Source organism: Papaver somniferum, unplaced genomic scaffold (assembly GCF_003573695.1).
Source record: "Papaver somniferum cultivar HN1 unplaced genomic scaffold, ASM357369v1 unplaced-scaffold_19, whole genome shotgun sequence".
NCBI lineage: Eukaryota > Viridiplantae > Streptophyta > Magnoliopsida > Ranunculales > Papaveraceae > Papaver > Papaver somniferum.
Window position 1 is genome coordinate 4966710 of NW_020628818.1, and position 18102 is coordinate 4984811.

Here is an 18102-nt window from a genome sequence, read left to right on the forward strand (position 1 = left end):
GCTTCGAGAGATCAATCTGTACAAATCCGGCCTAAACCAAGAATTGGCCGTTCCAGACTTGCTTCGGTCACAAAGTGAAGGCGAAGGGTTGGTTTTGGAGAGGGAAGCGAAGAGAGTGTTGAGTCCAGAATAGTTGATTCTGGAAGAGTAGTTGTTTCACGACTTGTATCACAAAGTGGGAAGCTAACAGATGGAAAGCTAGCAAATATTTTCTGAGTGTTGTATCCTCCTGACCTGAACTTGTTGTTCGGTGGAAATAGGTAATGCCTATTTATACCAGTCGAAATGAAACGTACTCTGGTCTCATTAAGAAATGGGAAACGAGTGAGTAAATGGGAGGAGGTGGTAACCGATAACGCCTGGAATTGATATTCCATAAAAGAAAGCGTTTCACCATTACTCCTTGTATTTACTAACCGCCTCATCCTTATGATACTATCTTATAACGGGCGTAGTGTACGTCGCACGTTGTAAACCTCCAAACCAATACCCAATGAGCATCCCCCAGTTTGTGAGATGTGTTGATGTCTCGAGCGTTTTCGTGGAAAACATGTAGCACGTTGTTGTTGTCTGGTAAGTTGAGCTTGGGAGACTTGCCGACTTGGTGGTGACCTTCGACGGTCGAGATTTTTCATCTTAAGAAGAAAGGTAGTCGTTGATTATAGTAACCTTTCATTTGGTATCCAGTAGCGTGAAATCATGATCAGTATGGCTTTAATATGTCCTAGTTTAGGCGCGGCCAAAAGATAGGGTTTTGGCTTTGTTTAGGCGCGACCAAACTAGGACCACAGGTTGTCATGCGTTAGCTGGTAACTTTGGATGGCTAAGATATGCATCTTAGATGAAAAGTGGCCGTTGAATGTTGCAGACCTTTGTTTTGGTAGCCGCATAGGGAAGGCTGGCATGGTATGGCGCGGGAAAGTGGCTGGCATGCCATTGGCACATGTGACATGGACGGAATGACTTGGTGCGGTTTGGCGTGGCCAAAATTAGGGTTTTGGCGTTGGGCCAAAGGTTACCATGCGTTGGTTGGCGACCTTGGACGGCTAAGATTTGCATCTAAGATGAAAGGGTGGTCGTTGATTGTTGCACGCCTTCGTTTTAGAAGCCGTGAAGGGGAAGGCTGGCATGGCATGGCGCGGAAAGGTGGTTGGCATGCCATTGGCACATGTGGCATGGCCGGCATTCCTTGGTGCGGTTTGGCGTGGCCAAAATTAGGGTTTTGTCGTTGGGCCAAAGGTTTCCATGCGTTGGTTGGCGACCTTAGACGGCTAAGATTTGCATCTAAGACGGAAGGGTGGTCGTTGATCATCGCATGCCTTCGTTTTGGTAGCCGCATAGGGAACACCGACATGGTATTGTGCGGCAAGGTGGTTGGCATGGCATGCCTTGGCGCGGTTTGGCGTGGCCAAAACTAGGATTTTGGGCCAAAGGTTACCATGCATTGTTTGGCGACGTTGGACGGCTAAGATTTGCATCTAAGAAGGAAGGGTGGCCGTTGATCATCGCACGCCTTCGTTTTGGTAGCCGCATAAGTAAGGCCGGCATGGTATGGTGCGACAAGGTGGTTGGCATGCCATTGGAACATGTGGCATGTTCTGCCTTGGCGCGGTTTGGTGTGGCCAAAACTAGGGTTTTGGGCCAAAGGTTAGATTCCACTATTTTCCAAATTCAAAGTGATTTAATCCAATATTTATATTCATGCAATTTTCTTGTTCAATTTGATTCTTACTATTGCAACAAGTAGATTTTCAAAAGCAATAATTGTAAATACCAAGCATGAATCATCAAGAGTCTATAAACTAAGCATACTCCATCAAAATAGATCATAATCACTCAAAAAAAAATCACATTCAATAATAATCCAAGGCAAATAATCATAATAATAATTGCAATAAATTAAATTAAATAAATTGTACCTCTTTTTGTTGGAAAAATAGCTTCATCTATCGCCTCAGAAATGGGGTTTAGCTCCTCATATCAATAACGGGTTCAAAATAATAAATCATGACTCAAAAGGTGGTTTTATTGAAGAGAATATATAAAACAGCAGATCTGCAACGGTGTATATATGTTACAGAAGTCACCATTACATTTGGTGTTGCAATACTGAAGATATACGTTACTAATCAACTGTTACAAGATCAGAAATTTAAGACCCTAGAATACGACTGTCCTGCACAGCTTAATGTTCTTCAGCTGTTAAACAACGACACTGTTCTGCGACTGTTTCTCGTGCGTCAATGTTCTTCTTGTTCTTCCTCTTCAGCAGCAGCAGCAGCAGAAACAGAGTTTGATAAAACTCTGATTTCTTCTTCTCTGGCTCTCCTCAGGTCCCAAAACTCTCGACACCCCTTCTATATGACCCAAACCATATATTTATATCAAAAATACCGATTAAATCTCTCCCAAATCTTCCAAAATCTCTTTCCTTCTCTTCACGGCAAGTTGCGGCAATTTCTTGTTTTAGAATTTCTACGCGTTTCTGAGCTTTCCTTTTTATTCTAAACTCTTCCTTAGATAGATACAAATCTTTGGGAAGGTTTACAGCACTTTAATCTCTCTAAAATTCCCTAAAACAGGTCACACACGTGACTTTCCATATTTTCTGTTGTGAAAAATCCGTCGATTGAGCCCAGTCTAATCGATTTCAACACCCATATCAGATTCCTAGACCCATAAGGAGTCTATCCTATGAAAATCAGAGGTTTAATCGACCTCAAACTCCTTCAAATCAAGAACCCTAAATCTGTCAACTGTATCTACTTTCCCGCCTTTTGAATTTCAAATGTGAAGATGGTTGCCCCTATCCAGAGTAGGGGTGCGATTAGCAGCTGCCTGGAAATGGGATGCCCCTTAGGTTACCAAAGTGAAGTCCGAATAGCAAATGTCCTCCCATGCGCAAAACTTTTCGAGCCAATTTCCAAAATCTTATTTTTCCAAAAACCTACAAAATAAAAACCAAAATAAATACAAAATGAGCCCTAACAATATACAATCGAGATTAATCGACACAAAAATGTGTCTATCAAATACCCCCAAACCTATTATTTGCTAGTCCTCGAGCAAAATAAAATCCTAACTCACTGTCGCAGGCATCGTCGATTGCATTTAGCGTATCAATAAGCCTTTAAACCCCTAGGTGTCCCTAGTCGGAGTGGTTGTCTCGGAGTCTTACCAAGGTATACCCACAAACCTTTATACTCCAGACCCTAGTATACACAGAACCTTGAAGGCACTAAAGAAATCTCCTTGGTTGGCAACTTATTGACTACAGGAGGAAGTACCCTGATGCGAAATTCCAATTGTTGTACACGAGTTTGCACTCAAGCTACTAAAATTCATATAAGTGACAGAGTCTACTCAGATGTCCACTTGGACATCAATATCCGGAGTCAAAAACTAATCACAGATAGGAGAAGAAAGAAGATGTATAAGAAAAACATAGATGGGTTTTGATGTTTACTAGGTGAACGGTGTTCTCATATCTCTGTCTGAAGGCCTCCGCCAAAATGAACCTATCCTAATGGACTGAGATACTAGTCTGACTAATATCAACACACTGGCATATACAATACGGGAACCAGTGATTGATAATCCTAACTCTAGGTCAACACAACTGGCATATACAAGGGTTCCAGTGGTCGACTTTATTGAATTTATTCCAGTTGGTCTGGTCTGGTCTCTTTTTTTTTTTTTTTTGTATCTCAATCACTCTAATTCACCCTAGCATTGGTAACAACTTGAATCGTGAGCCCCACCTAATCACTTAGAGAAACATAGTTTAAAAAAAAAAAATAAAAACAGAAGTGAAAAGGACTCAACGAGATATGGTGAAACTATCATGTTATTTCTAACACAGCTCTGTGCTTTATGAATAGACTCTTTAGATGTTGCCATCTAGTCAGATTGGTTCCTCAACCTACAAACCAAAATGCTTCCATCCACTTAGATTGGTTAGTGCCATCCCTTAATAGGGATAAATTCTAGGCTCTGGAGTTTATTTTGCAACGAAAAGGTAACAAAAAGTTCTACCCACCCCAAACTTAAATCTAACATTGTCCTCAATGTTTCTAATAAAGAACAGTACCAAAAATATAAGTAACATGAGGAAATAGTAAAGGAGAAGTCGGAAAGATAGTACCTGGGTGAAGTGTAACCAAAAACCTACAAAAATATTATACAACATACAAAATCGCCTCGATGGTCAATCAAGGTAAACAGGTCCTCCAGAGGGACCTCCTCAACATCACCTGTAGAAAAGGCTCTAAAAAGGGCTTCAATCGCTGACCGTTAACCTTCGAAGAACTACTACCATGGTGTCTCAATCTCAACAGCGCCATGAGGAAAAACAGTACGGACCACAAAAGGACCGGTCCACCGAGAGCGCAACTTCCCGGGGAATAGATGCAAACGAGTGTCATACAGAAGAACTTTTTGACCTGGAGAAAATGACTTTCGTAAAATATTCCTATCATGCACAAGTTTCATTTTGTTCTTATACTCCTTAGCACTATCGTATGCATCTCTACGAATCTCGTCCAACTCATTGAGCTGGAGCTTTCTTTGAGCTCCTGCCTTGTCAAGTGAAAAGTTTAAGTTCTTAATAGCCCAATAGGCTCGATGCTCTAACTCAACAGGCAGGTGACATGCCTTGCCAAACACTAAACGATAAGGTGACATTCCAATGGGTGTCTTAAACGCAGTACGGTAAGCCCATAAGGCATCAGTAAGCCTCGACGACCAGTCTTTCCTATTTGGATTAACTGTTTTCTCTAGAATACGTTTAATTTCCCTATTGGAAACCTCTACCTGACCACTAGTCTGAGGGTGATATGGGGTTGCTACTTTATGGGTAATACCGTATTGTTTCATTAAAAGAGCAAACGGTCTATTACAAAAGTGTGAACCTCCATCACTAATTATAGCTCGCGGCGTACCAAAACGTGTAAGTATATTCTCTTTCAAAAACTGGACTACGACCCTGTGGTCATTCGTTTTACACGGAACCGCCTCAACCCACTTAGACACATAGTCTACAGCGACAAGTATGTAAAGATAACCAAACGAAATAGGAAATGGACCCATAAAATCAATGCCCCACACATCAAAGACCTCAATCACTAAAATAGGGTTCAAAGGCATCATATTTCTACGGGAAATGGTTCCTAACTTCTGGCAACGCTCACAAGAAACACAATGACTATGGGAATCTTTAAACAACGAAGGCCAGTAAAATCCACACTGCAAAATCTTAGCAGCAGTCTTCTTAGCACTAAAATGACCCCCACATGCATGTTCATGACAAAAGGAGATAATACTAGACTGGTCACTCTCAGATACACATCTCCTAATAATCTGGTCCGGACAATACTTAAACAGATAAGGATCGTCCCAAAAGAAATGCTTAACCTCGGCTAAAAACCTAGAACGATCTTGCTTACCCCAATGTTGAGGGGTTCGACCAGTAACAAGATAATTCACTATATTTGCATACCAAGGTGATTGGGAAACAGAGAACAATTGTTCATCAGGAAAGCTATCCCTTATAGGAAGGGAATCACTAGGGGAACTAACAACTAGCCTAGACAAGTGGTCTGCTACTACATTTTCTGCACCCTTTTTGTCTCTAATGTCTGGGGAAAATTCCTGTAACAATAGGATCCATCTAATCAATCTAGGTTTGGTATCCTTCTTAGATAAAAGGTATTTCAAAGCAGCATGATCTGTATAGATTATGATCTTAGAACCTAATAGGTAGGACCTAAACTTATCCAAGGCAAACACGATGGCTAAAAGTTCCTTCTCGGTAGTTGTGTAGTTCATTTGGGCATCATTCAGAGTTTTGCTAGCATAATAAATCACATGAAGTAATTTGTTTTCTCGTTGTCCTAAAACGACGCCTATAGCATAATCTGAAGAATCACACATAATCTCAAAGGGTAGGTTCCAGTTAGGTGCCTGGACTATCGGGGCAGTAGTGAGTAAAGTTTTAAGCTTCTCAAAAGCCTCTAAACAAGCATCATCAAAGACAAACTTAACATCTTTGCAAGCAAATTGCAAAGAGGTCTAGAAATCAAGCTAAAATCCTTAATGAATCGACGGTAAAAACCTGCATGCCCTAGGAATGACCTAATATCTTTTACGGTTTTTGGGACCTGTAAAGTCTTAATAAGGTCAACTTTGGCTTTGTCTACCTCTATACCCTTTGAAGAGACGATGTGCCCTAACACAATTCCTGATTTAACCATGAAATGGCATTTTTCCCAATTAAGCACTAAATTTTTTTCCTTACACCTAGTCAACACTAATGTCAAATGATGCAAGCACTCATCGAAAGATGAACCAAACACTGAAAAATCATCCATAAAGACCTCTAAGAACCGTTCTACCATATCAGAAAATATGCTCATCATACAACGCTGAAAAGTTGCAGGGGCATTACATAGCCCGAAAGGCATGCGTCTATACGCAAAGGTACCAAAGGGACAGGTAAAAGTGGTTTCTCTTGGTCTTCTGGGGCAATAACGATCTGATTATAACCGAGAGTAGCCATCTAAGAAGCAATAGTGACTATGTCCAGCTAATCGCTCTAGCATTTGGTCGATAAAAGGAAGGGGAAAGTGATCCTTCCTTGTGACCTTGTTCAATTTCCTATAGTCAATACACACGCCATCCCGTGGTCACTCGGGTTGGGATTAATTCATTATTATCATTCTGGACTACAGTGATACCTGATTTCTTGGGGACAACCTGAACAGGGCTGACCCACTTACTGTCTGAAATTGGGTAAATAATACCCGCATCTAACAACTTAAGCACCTCTTTTCGAACTACCTCTTTCATGTTAGGGTTCAGTCGACGTTGCATCTCCCTAGAAGGTTTGGAGTCTTCCTCTAAATGAATCTGATGCATACACACAGTAGGACTTATACCCTTAATGTCTGCTATAGTCCACCCTAAAGCTTCCTTATTGTCTTGAAGTACATTTACTAGCCTACTTTCCTGATCACTATCCAAATCGGAAGCTACAATCACAGGTAAAGTCTCAGATGGGCCTAAAAACACATACTTTAGAGTATCGGGTAGTGGTTTAAGGTCCAACTTTGGGGGCTCTTCTAAAGAAGGAATTAGGGTAGTCTCAGAAACTGGTAACGGTTCGAACCTAGCTTTCCATCTATCAGTGTCTAACACAGGGGTAGAATCTAATAGAGCATTCACCTGTTCAATAGTGCTATCGTCGTCAAAATCTAAACCAAAATGGGATAGACAACTTTCTAATGGGTCTTCAGACAAGATGTTTGGTAATGACTCCTGAACTAAGGCTTCTATCATGTTCACCTCCTCAACACATGTGTCATCTAGCTCATGAGGTTGCTTACTGACATTAAAAATGTTCATCTCCATAGTCATATTACCAAAAGATAAACTCATCACACCATTTCGACAGTTAATGATCGCATTAGACGTAGCTAAAAATGGGCGACCTAAAATCACAGGTATCTGGTTCTCTGGGTCAGGGACAGGTTGGGTATCTAGGACCACGAAATCCACTGGATAAATAAACTTGTCGACCTCAATAAGAACCTCGATAAACATCCTCGATAACACCTCGAGGATTTTAACAGACCTATCAGCTAACTGCAGTGTCATCTGAGTAGGTTTCATTTCACCAAGTCCTATGTAAGTATACATGGAATGGCAGTAAGTTCACACTGGCTCCTAAGTCAAGTAAAGCTTTTTCTACCCGGAAGTTACCTATTGTGCAAGCAATGGTAGGAGAACCTGGGTCTTTGTACTTTGGAGTTGTGGTGTTCTGAATGATTGAACTTACGTGACTAGCTAAAAAGGCTTTCTTATGGACGCTAAGTTTTCGCTTTCGCGTACACATATCCTTAAGGAACTTGGCATAAGAAGGAATTTTCCTAATTGCATCTAATAAGGGAAGGTTTATGGTAACTTGCTTAAAAACCTCCATTATGTCATTAAAGTTTGATTCCTTCTTTGTTGGTACTAATAGATGAGGAAATGGGGCTCTAGGCATAAAATCAGACCTTTCAGGAATCGAATTCACATCATCAGAAACTTTATCAGTCTCTTCAGCTACTGGTCCTGAGAGGTGAGATCCTGAGGGGTGAACTACAGTATGTTCACTATTGGGCATGGTTACCTTATTGTATACAACTCTACCACTTCTAAGGGTTCTAACAACATTCAATTGATTCGATGGTTTTGCAACTAATTCATGAACTCCTCTAGGGTTGGGTTGTGTTTGACTAGGAAACTTACCTTTTTCTCTCAAAGAATCACTTATCAGACCAACCTGGGTTTTTAAATCGGAAATAGCCTGACTATTTTCTTGTCTTATCATATTACTAGCTTGTAGACTCTGTTCTACGGATAACTGAAATTTTGCAGTTTGCTGAGTTAACAAGGCGAGAGATTCCTCTAAACTTAGGATTTTCTTATCTGACTGATTCTGAAACTGAGCTAGTCTTGAAGGATTCTTAGTATAGCCAAAACCTGGGGGAGCATTAAAATTACTAAACTGACCTTGACTTTGGCCCTTAGACCACGAAAGGTTCGGATGGTTTCTCCAACAGGATTATAGGTTTCTGAATAAGGGTCAATCTTTTGACGGTTATCAAATCTAGTGTTATTATAAAGAGAATTGGCCTGCTCTTCAATATTCTGGCCTTCCTAAAAAGGCTCCATTCTACCACTAGTCTGGCCCACTTCTAAGGCTTCTAACCTTTTTGCTATAGCAACAATTTTGGCATCTGATTCATAGCCTCCTTCTACCCTATTAACGTTTTCTCTACTGAAAAGAATTTTTTTCTTGGGTGCACTACTATTTTCCCATTGCTGGGTTTTTTCGGCGATTTCATTAAAAAATTCCATCGCCGCATCAACAGTTTAGTTTTCAAATCCACCAGTGCATAGAGACTCAACCATGGTCGTGTTGGAATAATCTAAACCCTCATAAAGGATCTGAACTAGCCTAACAATTTCTAAACCATGATGAGGACACTGGGATAATAAATCATTGAACCTTTCCAAATACCTATATAAAGATTCTCCCTCTTGTTGTGAAAATGAGCATATTTACGTCCTAATAGACGATGTTTTGTGCATGGGGAAAAACTTGTAGAAAAAGGCAGATGTAAGTTGTTCATATGTCTCAATTGACTCAGAGTCCAAACTATACAACCACGACTTGGCCTTATCTTTCAGGGAAAATGGGAATAACCTAAGTTTCAAAGCATCATCATCTAAGCCTCTAATTCTTAGAGTACTACGAATTTCCTCAAAATCCCTAACATGGTAATAAGGGTTTTCATTTTATTTCCCTAAAAATATTGGGAGCATCTGTAAGATCCCAGGTTTCAGTTCATAAGGTGCCTCCGTTTCAGCTAACTTAATACACGAAAGACGAGTAGTCCTAGTTGGATTCAACAAACTTTCAAAGTTTCCATTTCTGGCGCTATCGGAGCAACAGGGATTCTCTCCTCAGTCAAAGGACGTTCAAAAACAGACTCTTCAAAAGTCAGACTTTCTGGATTAAGGTAATCGAGACGCTTCGAACTACTAGGTTTCTCTTTAACAAATCTACCTAGTGCGTCTCTTTTACGTTCAGGAATACAATAGAATTTTCTAAATTGGAAGGGTAAGCAAACACAGATCAAAGCCGACTCAACCAAATCAAACCTATTGATTTCTAGCAAACAAAAAACATGATGGCTCCACTTAGATTGTTTCTAAACCAGCTTCTAATACTTCGAACGGGAATTCGTTACAATTTAAGCAAACCCCTCTGGAATCAATCCTAGTTAACGTAAGTTTCATAGAGGCGAGGGAAGCTCGGTGGAGCTTTGATACCCAAGGCCTCACCGGTATTACAAGGCGGAGCAGTCACACATTCAACTTACAGAAACCGTCAAGAACTTCGAAGTATGCTTAAAAGAGTAACCAATATTTTTCAAATGACTTTCCTGTTAAGCTCATTACCCTATCGGTCTCGTTCTAGTAAAAATTTTAGGCTTAGGTTCGCGTAGGTTACGTGTTCCTAAAGCGGGCAAGAAGAGAACGGTGATGAAATCCGAACCCTTATCTTGTGTGGCCAGGCCTTGCCCTTTACTAGAAAAATAAATGTCTGTATTCAGTCCTCAACATATATGCATATGAAGGAGTCCAGTAACTTTCTGATAGGGGATTCGCGAGTGTTTAGAATCTTACCTCCCGTTCCAGACGGGGGATGAGTCGGTTGTAGTCGACTCGGGCCACTGACTCCAATGTCTATTGTACGAACCCAAGGTGCAGAGACAATATCGTAATTGTCCTCCTTCTCTGCAAACAGTTTATATTTAAAGTACCCTTCCGTAGGGTAATAAAAAAAATGTCCCAAAGTCCAAAAGTCCAAAAAAAAAAAAAATTACAAAAATAATAAACCCTAGTACAGTTTTTTTTTAAAGAAAATAAACAAACCCTAAACTAAAATTGTCTAAAAAAAATTGTCTTCTTTTCTGTTCTTTTTGCTTTAATGTTTAGCTCCAAGTCTTTATGAAATCACCAAACTCTTTGGCTCAATTTTCTTTATGATCCAGAACCTGTAGACACAAGATAAATACCCAAAAACATAAAAAGACAAAAATAATAAAAAACATAAATAAAATAAATCTAAAACCCTAAAAACAAGTCCGCTTCGGCGGCGCCAAAAATTTATGTGATTTGTAGATAGTGGTAAAAGTGATTCGATTCTCGGACTTGTGAAGGATATTAATTAGACTTAAATTCTAATATTAAAATAGAAAACTCACTAAAAATTATAGCAAACTCAGTCAAAGTTGATATCAATATTAAAAGAACACTGAGGCTAAGATTCCACTATTTTCCAAATTCAAAGTGATTTAATCCAATATTTATATTCATGCAATTTTCTTGTTCAATTTGATTCTTACTATTGCAACAAATAGATTTTCAAAAGCAATAATTGTAAATACCATGCATGAAGCATCAGAGTATATAAACTAAGCATACTCCATCAAAATAGATCACAATCACTCAAATAAAAATCATATTCAATAATAATCCAAGGCAAATAATCATAATAATAATTGCAATAAATTAAATTAAATAGATTGTACCGCTTTTTGTTGGAAAAATAGCTTCCTCTATCGCCTCAGCAATGGGGTTGAGCTCCTCATATCAAAAACAAGTTCAAAATAATAAATCATGACTCAAAAGGTGGTTTTATTGAAGAGAATATATAAAACAGCAGATCTGCAACGGTGTATAGATGTTGCAGAAGTCACTGTTACATTTGGTGTTGCAATACTGAAGATATACGTTACTAATCAACTGTTACAGGATCAGAAATTTAAGACCCTAGAATACGATTGTCCTACACAGCTTAATGTTCTTCAGCTGTTAAACAACGACATTGTTCTGCGAATGTTTCTCATGCGTCAATGTTCTTCTTGTTCTTCCTCTTCAGCAGCAGCAGCAGCAGAAACAGAGTTTGATAAAACTCTGATTTCTTCTTCTCTGGCTCTCCTCAGGTCCCCAAACTCTCGACACCCCTTCTATATGACCCAAACCATCTATTTATATCAAAAATACCGATTAAATCTCTCCCAAATCTTCCAAAATCTCTTTCATTCTCTTCACGGCAAAGTTGCGGCAATTTCTTGTTTTAGAATTTCTACGCGTTTCCGAGCTTTCCTTTTTATTCTAAACTCTTCCTTAGATAGATACAAATCTTTGGGAAGGTTTACAGCACTTTAATCTCTCTAAAGTTCCTTAAAACAGGTCACACACGTGACTTTCCATATTTTCTGTTGTGATAAAAATCCGTCGATTGAGCCCAGTCTAATCGATTTCAACACCCATATCAGATTCCTAGACCCATAAGGAGTTTATCCTATGAAAATCAGAGGTTTAATCGACCTCAAACTCCTTTAAATCAAGAACCCTAAATCTGTCAGAACTGTATCTACTTTCCCACCTTTTGAATTTCAAATGTAGAAGATGGTCGCCCCCTATCCAGAGTAGGGGTGCGATTAGCAGCTGCCTGGAAATGGGATGCCCCTTAGTCCAAAGTGAGGGTCCTAATATCAAATGTCCTCCCATGAACGCAAAAAACACTTTTCGAGCCAATTTCGCCGCAAAATCTTATTTTTCCAAAAGCACCTACAAAGACATAAAAAGCCAAAATAAATTCAAAATCGACCACTAACAATATATACAATTGAGATTATATCAGACACAAAAATGTGTCTATCACCATGCGTTGTTTGGCGACCTTGGAAGGCTAAGATTTGCATTTAAGATAGAAGGGTGGTCGTTGATCATCACACGCCTTCGTTTTGGTAGCTGCATAGGGAAGGCCGACATTGTATGGCGCGGAAAGGTGGTTGGCATGCCATTGGCACATGTGGCATGGCCTGCATTGGCGCGGTTTGGCGTGGCCAAAACTAGGGTTTTGGGCCAAAGGTTACCATACGTTGTTTGGCGACCTTGGACGGCTAATATTTGCATCTAAGATGGAAAGGTTGTCGTTAATCATCGCACACCTTCGTTTTGGTAGCCGCATAGGGAGGGTCGGCATGGTATAGCGCGGCAAGATGGTTGGCATGCCATTGGCACATGTGGCATGGCATGCCTTGCCACATTTGGCGTGGCCAAAACTAGGATTTTGGTCCAAAGGTTACCATGCGTTGTTTGGCGACCTTGGACGGCTAAGATTTGCATCTAAGATGGAAGGGTGGTCGTTGATCATCGCACTCCTTCGTGTTGGTAGCCGCATAGGGAAGGCCGACATGGTATGGCGCGGCAAGGTGGTTGGCATGCCATGCTTTGGCGCGGAGGTGCGGTTGGCATGGCATGCCATTGGCGCAGTGGTGCGGCTGGCATGGTTAGTATGCCTTGGCGCGGAGGTGCGGCTGACATGGCATGGCATTGGCGCAGTGGTGCGGATGGCATGGTTGGCATGCCTTAGCGCGGAGATGTGGCTAGCATGGTATGCCATTGGCACAGTGGTGCTCGCATGCCTTGGCGCGGAGATGTGGCTGGCATGGTATGCCATTGGCATAGTGGTGCGGCTGGCATGGTTGGCATGCCTTGGAGCGAAGACGTGGCTGGCATGGTATGCCATTGGCACAGTAGTGTGGTTGGCATGGTTTGCATGCCTTAGCACGGGGACGTGGCTGGCATGGTATGCCATTGGCATAGTGGTGCGGCTGGCATGGTTGGCATGCCTTGGCGCGGGGACGTGGCTGGCATGGTATGACATTGGCACAATGGTGCGGCTGGCATGGTTGGCATTCCTTGGCGCAGAGGCATGTCTGGCATGGTCTGCCATTGGCACAGTGGTGCGGCTGGCATGGTTGGCATGCCTTGGCGCGGTAGCATGAGAATTAGGGTTTGGCATAGATGATGTCAGTCAGTGTTAAGGGTTCTACCGTGGAACATGACCCATGTAAAAAAAAGGTACCCCGGTAATTCTTATGTAGGCATGCTGATTGATTTAATAAATGCGCTAATGGTCATAGTGACGTCATGTAAGATGTACAGTTTTACGATTTTGACCCTAAGCTAAAAACCACCATCAACATTAAGTCCCCTGCTTGGCTCGGAACAGGAGCATTGTTGTGAGGTAAGCATAAGATGGTGACAGGCGAGGACAAAAATAGAAACGACAGGTCATGAAAAGATAGTCAGGAAGGTCTGACTAACCTTTTTCGAGAGGTAAGGAGAGTTCATGATCCTCGTGTTTGGCAGCCTTGCATAGATTATATTTGTGGTGTAGACCGTGAAGTGGTGAGATGAAGATCGTCCGCTTAGTCTGGCCATGCATCACCTTGGTTGGGTTAGGGAACATCATGACGATGGCTTGGCGAGTTGTTGGTGTTGGCGCGGAAATTCATGGCGCGACACGGTGGTGCAAGGCATGACGCGGTTTGGTGAGGCAAAGCATGCGTGGACGGCTTGGCGTGGTGTGGCCCAGGCATGGCGCGGTCCTGGCAAGGCAAGCATGGCGGACGGCTCGGCGTGGTGGGGCCGAGGCATGGCGCGGTTCTGGCTAGGCAAGGCATGCGCGTACGGCTTGGCATGGTTGTGATTTGTCTTTGCGGGCCCGATTGCCTCTTTTCCTTACTTGGCTCAAATATGAAGTCCTTTCCTCATTCAAATGCCAAAGTATCACGCCCTCCTGTCTCGTTTGGCTTTCATTATGGTTTTGATGAGAGGTTTCGTTTGAGGCTGATTCCTGGCCGTGATGTAATCACGTTCCGTTTACTCAGTCTCTGTTTCTCTTTCTTCCTTTAGGGTTTCCACATTATTTATTCCGGTGAAGTTGCATCGTCTTCCCCGTTTTACAACAAAGATTTTCTCTTGTTGAGTCTGTCTCTCTTCATCATGTCGATCAGAAGTGAATCATCCTCGAGCCAGCTAGATTCTTCAGTCACACGCGTGAGGCCTGACTCTTGCAACAATTCCCCCGTCCGGGTCATTCGAGTCAAGAATATTATACCGGTATGTTTTTATTGATCAACAAGTGTTTCATTGTTTGCCGATGAATGACAAAAGTTCTCTTCTGTGTAGAGATATCCTGTCGGAGCATGCGTCACCATCATTGATGAGGATTATTTGGTTACTCCTTTTTCTTCGATCCCGCTCCTACCAACCGCTGCAGATCTGGAGAACGCCGACTTAGAATTTCGTGTCATGAGTATCCCAATGCAGGTTTGTCGTTCGGAACCCGCATGAGGTGTCTTTCCTCTAACTACTGGAACGTCAGTGGTTTTCTGGTGCGGAAAGAATTCATGACTCTTTACATAAAGATATGGAGGATATATGGCCATATCCCTACCAGGAGTGTGGTGCAGTATTGTTCGTCTGCTTTAGTTTCTATAATGAATTGTCTCTTGCCGATGGTCGCCGAAATGGAAAGTATGTCTATCCGTGCTGTCGCGGACTCAACTATTCAAAAGTGGGAGAACATGGTGTCTACCTGTGATTCTCTGAAGTTCAACGTTAGTTTGTTGTGGCACCGTCTTGATATTTTGAAAGTCGACAGAGCCGGCATTCTTGCTGGCGTGGTCCCTGCTACGAAAGGTATTCTGGAAGAGGAGAAAGGTATGACCATGGAGTCACAGAAGGTGGCAAAGTCAATTCGGAACTTGAAGAGTATGACTGAAAGGTATCAAAGCCGGTTAAAGATGATGCTTTCCAGGGATTACTGATGAGTGCTAAAAAGTGCATATTTCTATATATTTTTCTTGGCATTTAACTCATCTTTTGTGCATTAATTCTACATTTTATCCCATATTCTGTGTTTTCGTTGTTTTCAATAATAAATACTTTTCTTAATTAATTTTGCATTTTTAGGTACTAAATAAAGCCTGGTTAACTCACGGAGCGAAAAGAGCAAAGGAACGGCAAAGACTCCCGCTAGGAGGAAGCGAAGAATGATGTTTGCAAGAGCCGGATCAATTAGAAGTGGGCTTGAAGAGGAAGAATTGTTCTTAAAGAAGATATGGGCTTGGCATAACCAAGACCCAAGACCCTTACCCAAATCCATTTTCATTATCCATACCCATTTCCATGAGAGCCGTCAGATTGGATCCATCTCATCATCCAACGGCCGCCTCATCATTGTGCATCAAAATCCGAAGCTCCTGTCAAACACCATGGTACCTAACTCCATCTGAAGCCGTCAGTTTTGTTGTATCTCATAATCCAACGGTCGCTACATACCTCTCCATCGTAGCCGTTCGATTCAATCTATATGGGATCATCCAACGCTCTTTACTCGCTGTTCGTAAAAGTTCTCTATCCCTGCTTCACACCCTAGCAACCGAACACCTACACCCCAAACAAACAGACCCTAATCTCATTATCCATCGAGCTCTCTTCTCCCCAAATTTCATCTTCTTCTCCACAGTTCTGCAACTCCATCACCTCCACCAGCTACACCTTCTTCTCGAACCACACAACCACCGACAACACCACGACATCTCTCCCTAACCTAGACTTCTTTCCAAATTCACATCTCTGAACCCTAGGTGTGGGTTTGACAAGAAAGCTCGATCTAGGGTTTCACCAACAGCGAGGAGAAGACAAAATTGAGGGCAGGAAAAGCTTCAGAAGAGCAGAGGGGACATACCCAAAGCATGGGTCGAGCTCAATTCAGGAAATTGGTGAGAGAATTTGATTTTCCCCAAAAAATTAGGGTTTCGAAATAGGGTTTTGTATTTTTGAAAAACTATAAAAGGGAAGCTGTAGAGAATGCAAAACTTGTTCTTGGGTCATCCGAGATACCCCCTAATTGGGTTAATTTCATGTTTAATTTCAATTTCAATTCCATAATACTATCAGTACATGTTCTTCACTGTTAAATTTTGTTCTTGTGTTCTAAACTTTGTTCTGATGTTATGTTCATGTTCTTGTGTACGTTAATGTTCATGTAATTCCCCTGTTGACTCACATGTTCTTGTTTTGAGTCTTAATGCTTGACAAACATGAAAACTCCTAACTTCAGCATGTTTTAAATCCACCACTAGGGTGAGAAGACCCTTAAGCCTTGTTGGTTAGCCTTTAGGTTGATTCTTCTAGAACTCAAAATAGTCTAGGCTAGCTAAATTCCTAAAAGCCTCACTGACTTGTGATTAGTGGTGCTGTAAAAAGACCACTAATGCTAGGGGTTAGTGGTAGTTCTAAGGGATTAACCAGCCATATTAGTTAGAGACCTAGAAACCTAAATGACCTGTGATTGTTTATGCTTTAATCATATAGGCAATGCTAGGGGTTAATCTAAGGATTTTAGGTTAGATAACTTGACACATGAATTGCCCTGGCCAAGAGACTAGCTTGAACTAGACCCTCTTGTCCATTAGGGACAAGGATTTATCCCAGGCTAACTAGCTAGGTGAAAGAGAATTCTCATCCATCTCCATACACTTCCATTCCCACTGTTTTCATTTTCTTCACTACTTTTCCACTTTGTTTCCCTGTCACTGCCTTTGGCCCTTGGCCATTGTCTTTGTTTTGTCACATTGTTACTATATCACTACCTCACTGTAAATATATCACCTTCACTGTCATTGTAGATATGCATCCTGGATTTCTTGTTGCCTTGTACATACCTTTATTACCTTTGTATATACCATTGCCACTGTCGTTGTACATATGCATTGTAGCCTTGTTTCCCTGCCTTGGCCTATCCCTCATTGTCACTGCCTTGCATATAGAATTATCTTAGCTAGGAAAACTTCATAACACCCCAAGTCCCTGTGGATTCGACCCGTACTTGTGCACTCACTGCAACAACACCGTGCACTTGCGGTATCACTGTAGGCATCCATTTATTCATCTTATTTACACATCTATATGAGACTACCAAGTTTTTGGCGCCACTGCCGGGGACTTGGCTGTGCTGTTTTGAAGATTTCTTAGCCATCTTGCATTTCATTCTAGTCCATTTGCATCATTGCATCATTGTCTGCATCAGCATCTTGCATCTGCATTGCATTCCTGCATCTTAGTGTAACTTGCATAACCATTGCATTTGCATCTTCCCTGTTTCAGTGTAACATTTTTTGCATTATTGCATCATAACTTGCATATTCATCTCTTGTCTTTGCATACTCACTTGCATTCATTACATCTTGTTGTTCTTACTATTTTGTTGTTGTGCCTCACTTTCTTCTTTGAGCTGCAGGTACAACTGAAGTCCTGCTCTGTGCCTTGTGGTGCCTCTGAACTTGTGGTGCTGCTGCTGTGGAGCTGGTGCTGCACTATTGTTGCTAGAACTTGTGCTGCTGTGGTGCTCCTGCTGGTGCCAGGCCAAGTCTGCTGCAACCCCTGCTGCCTGGTGCTAAACTGAGCCATTAAAGCCCAACTGGGCTGTAAGCTGCAGAAGGTGAACCAAAGCCCAACTGGGATTTTGCAACCAAACTGAGCAGCTGGGCTGTGCTTAAGCAAGTAAGCCTAAACCCATTAAGAGAACCCAACCGGTGGGCTTCCATTTTTAATTTGTGGGCTTGTAATAATTTTTTCCATTTTTCTGTTGGGTTTGTAATTAATTTCTTGTGGGCTTGTTTG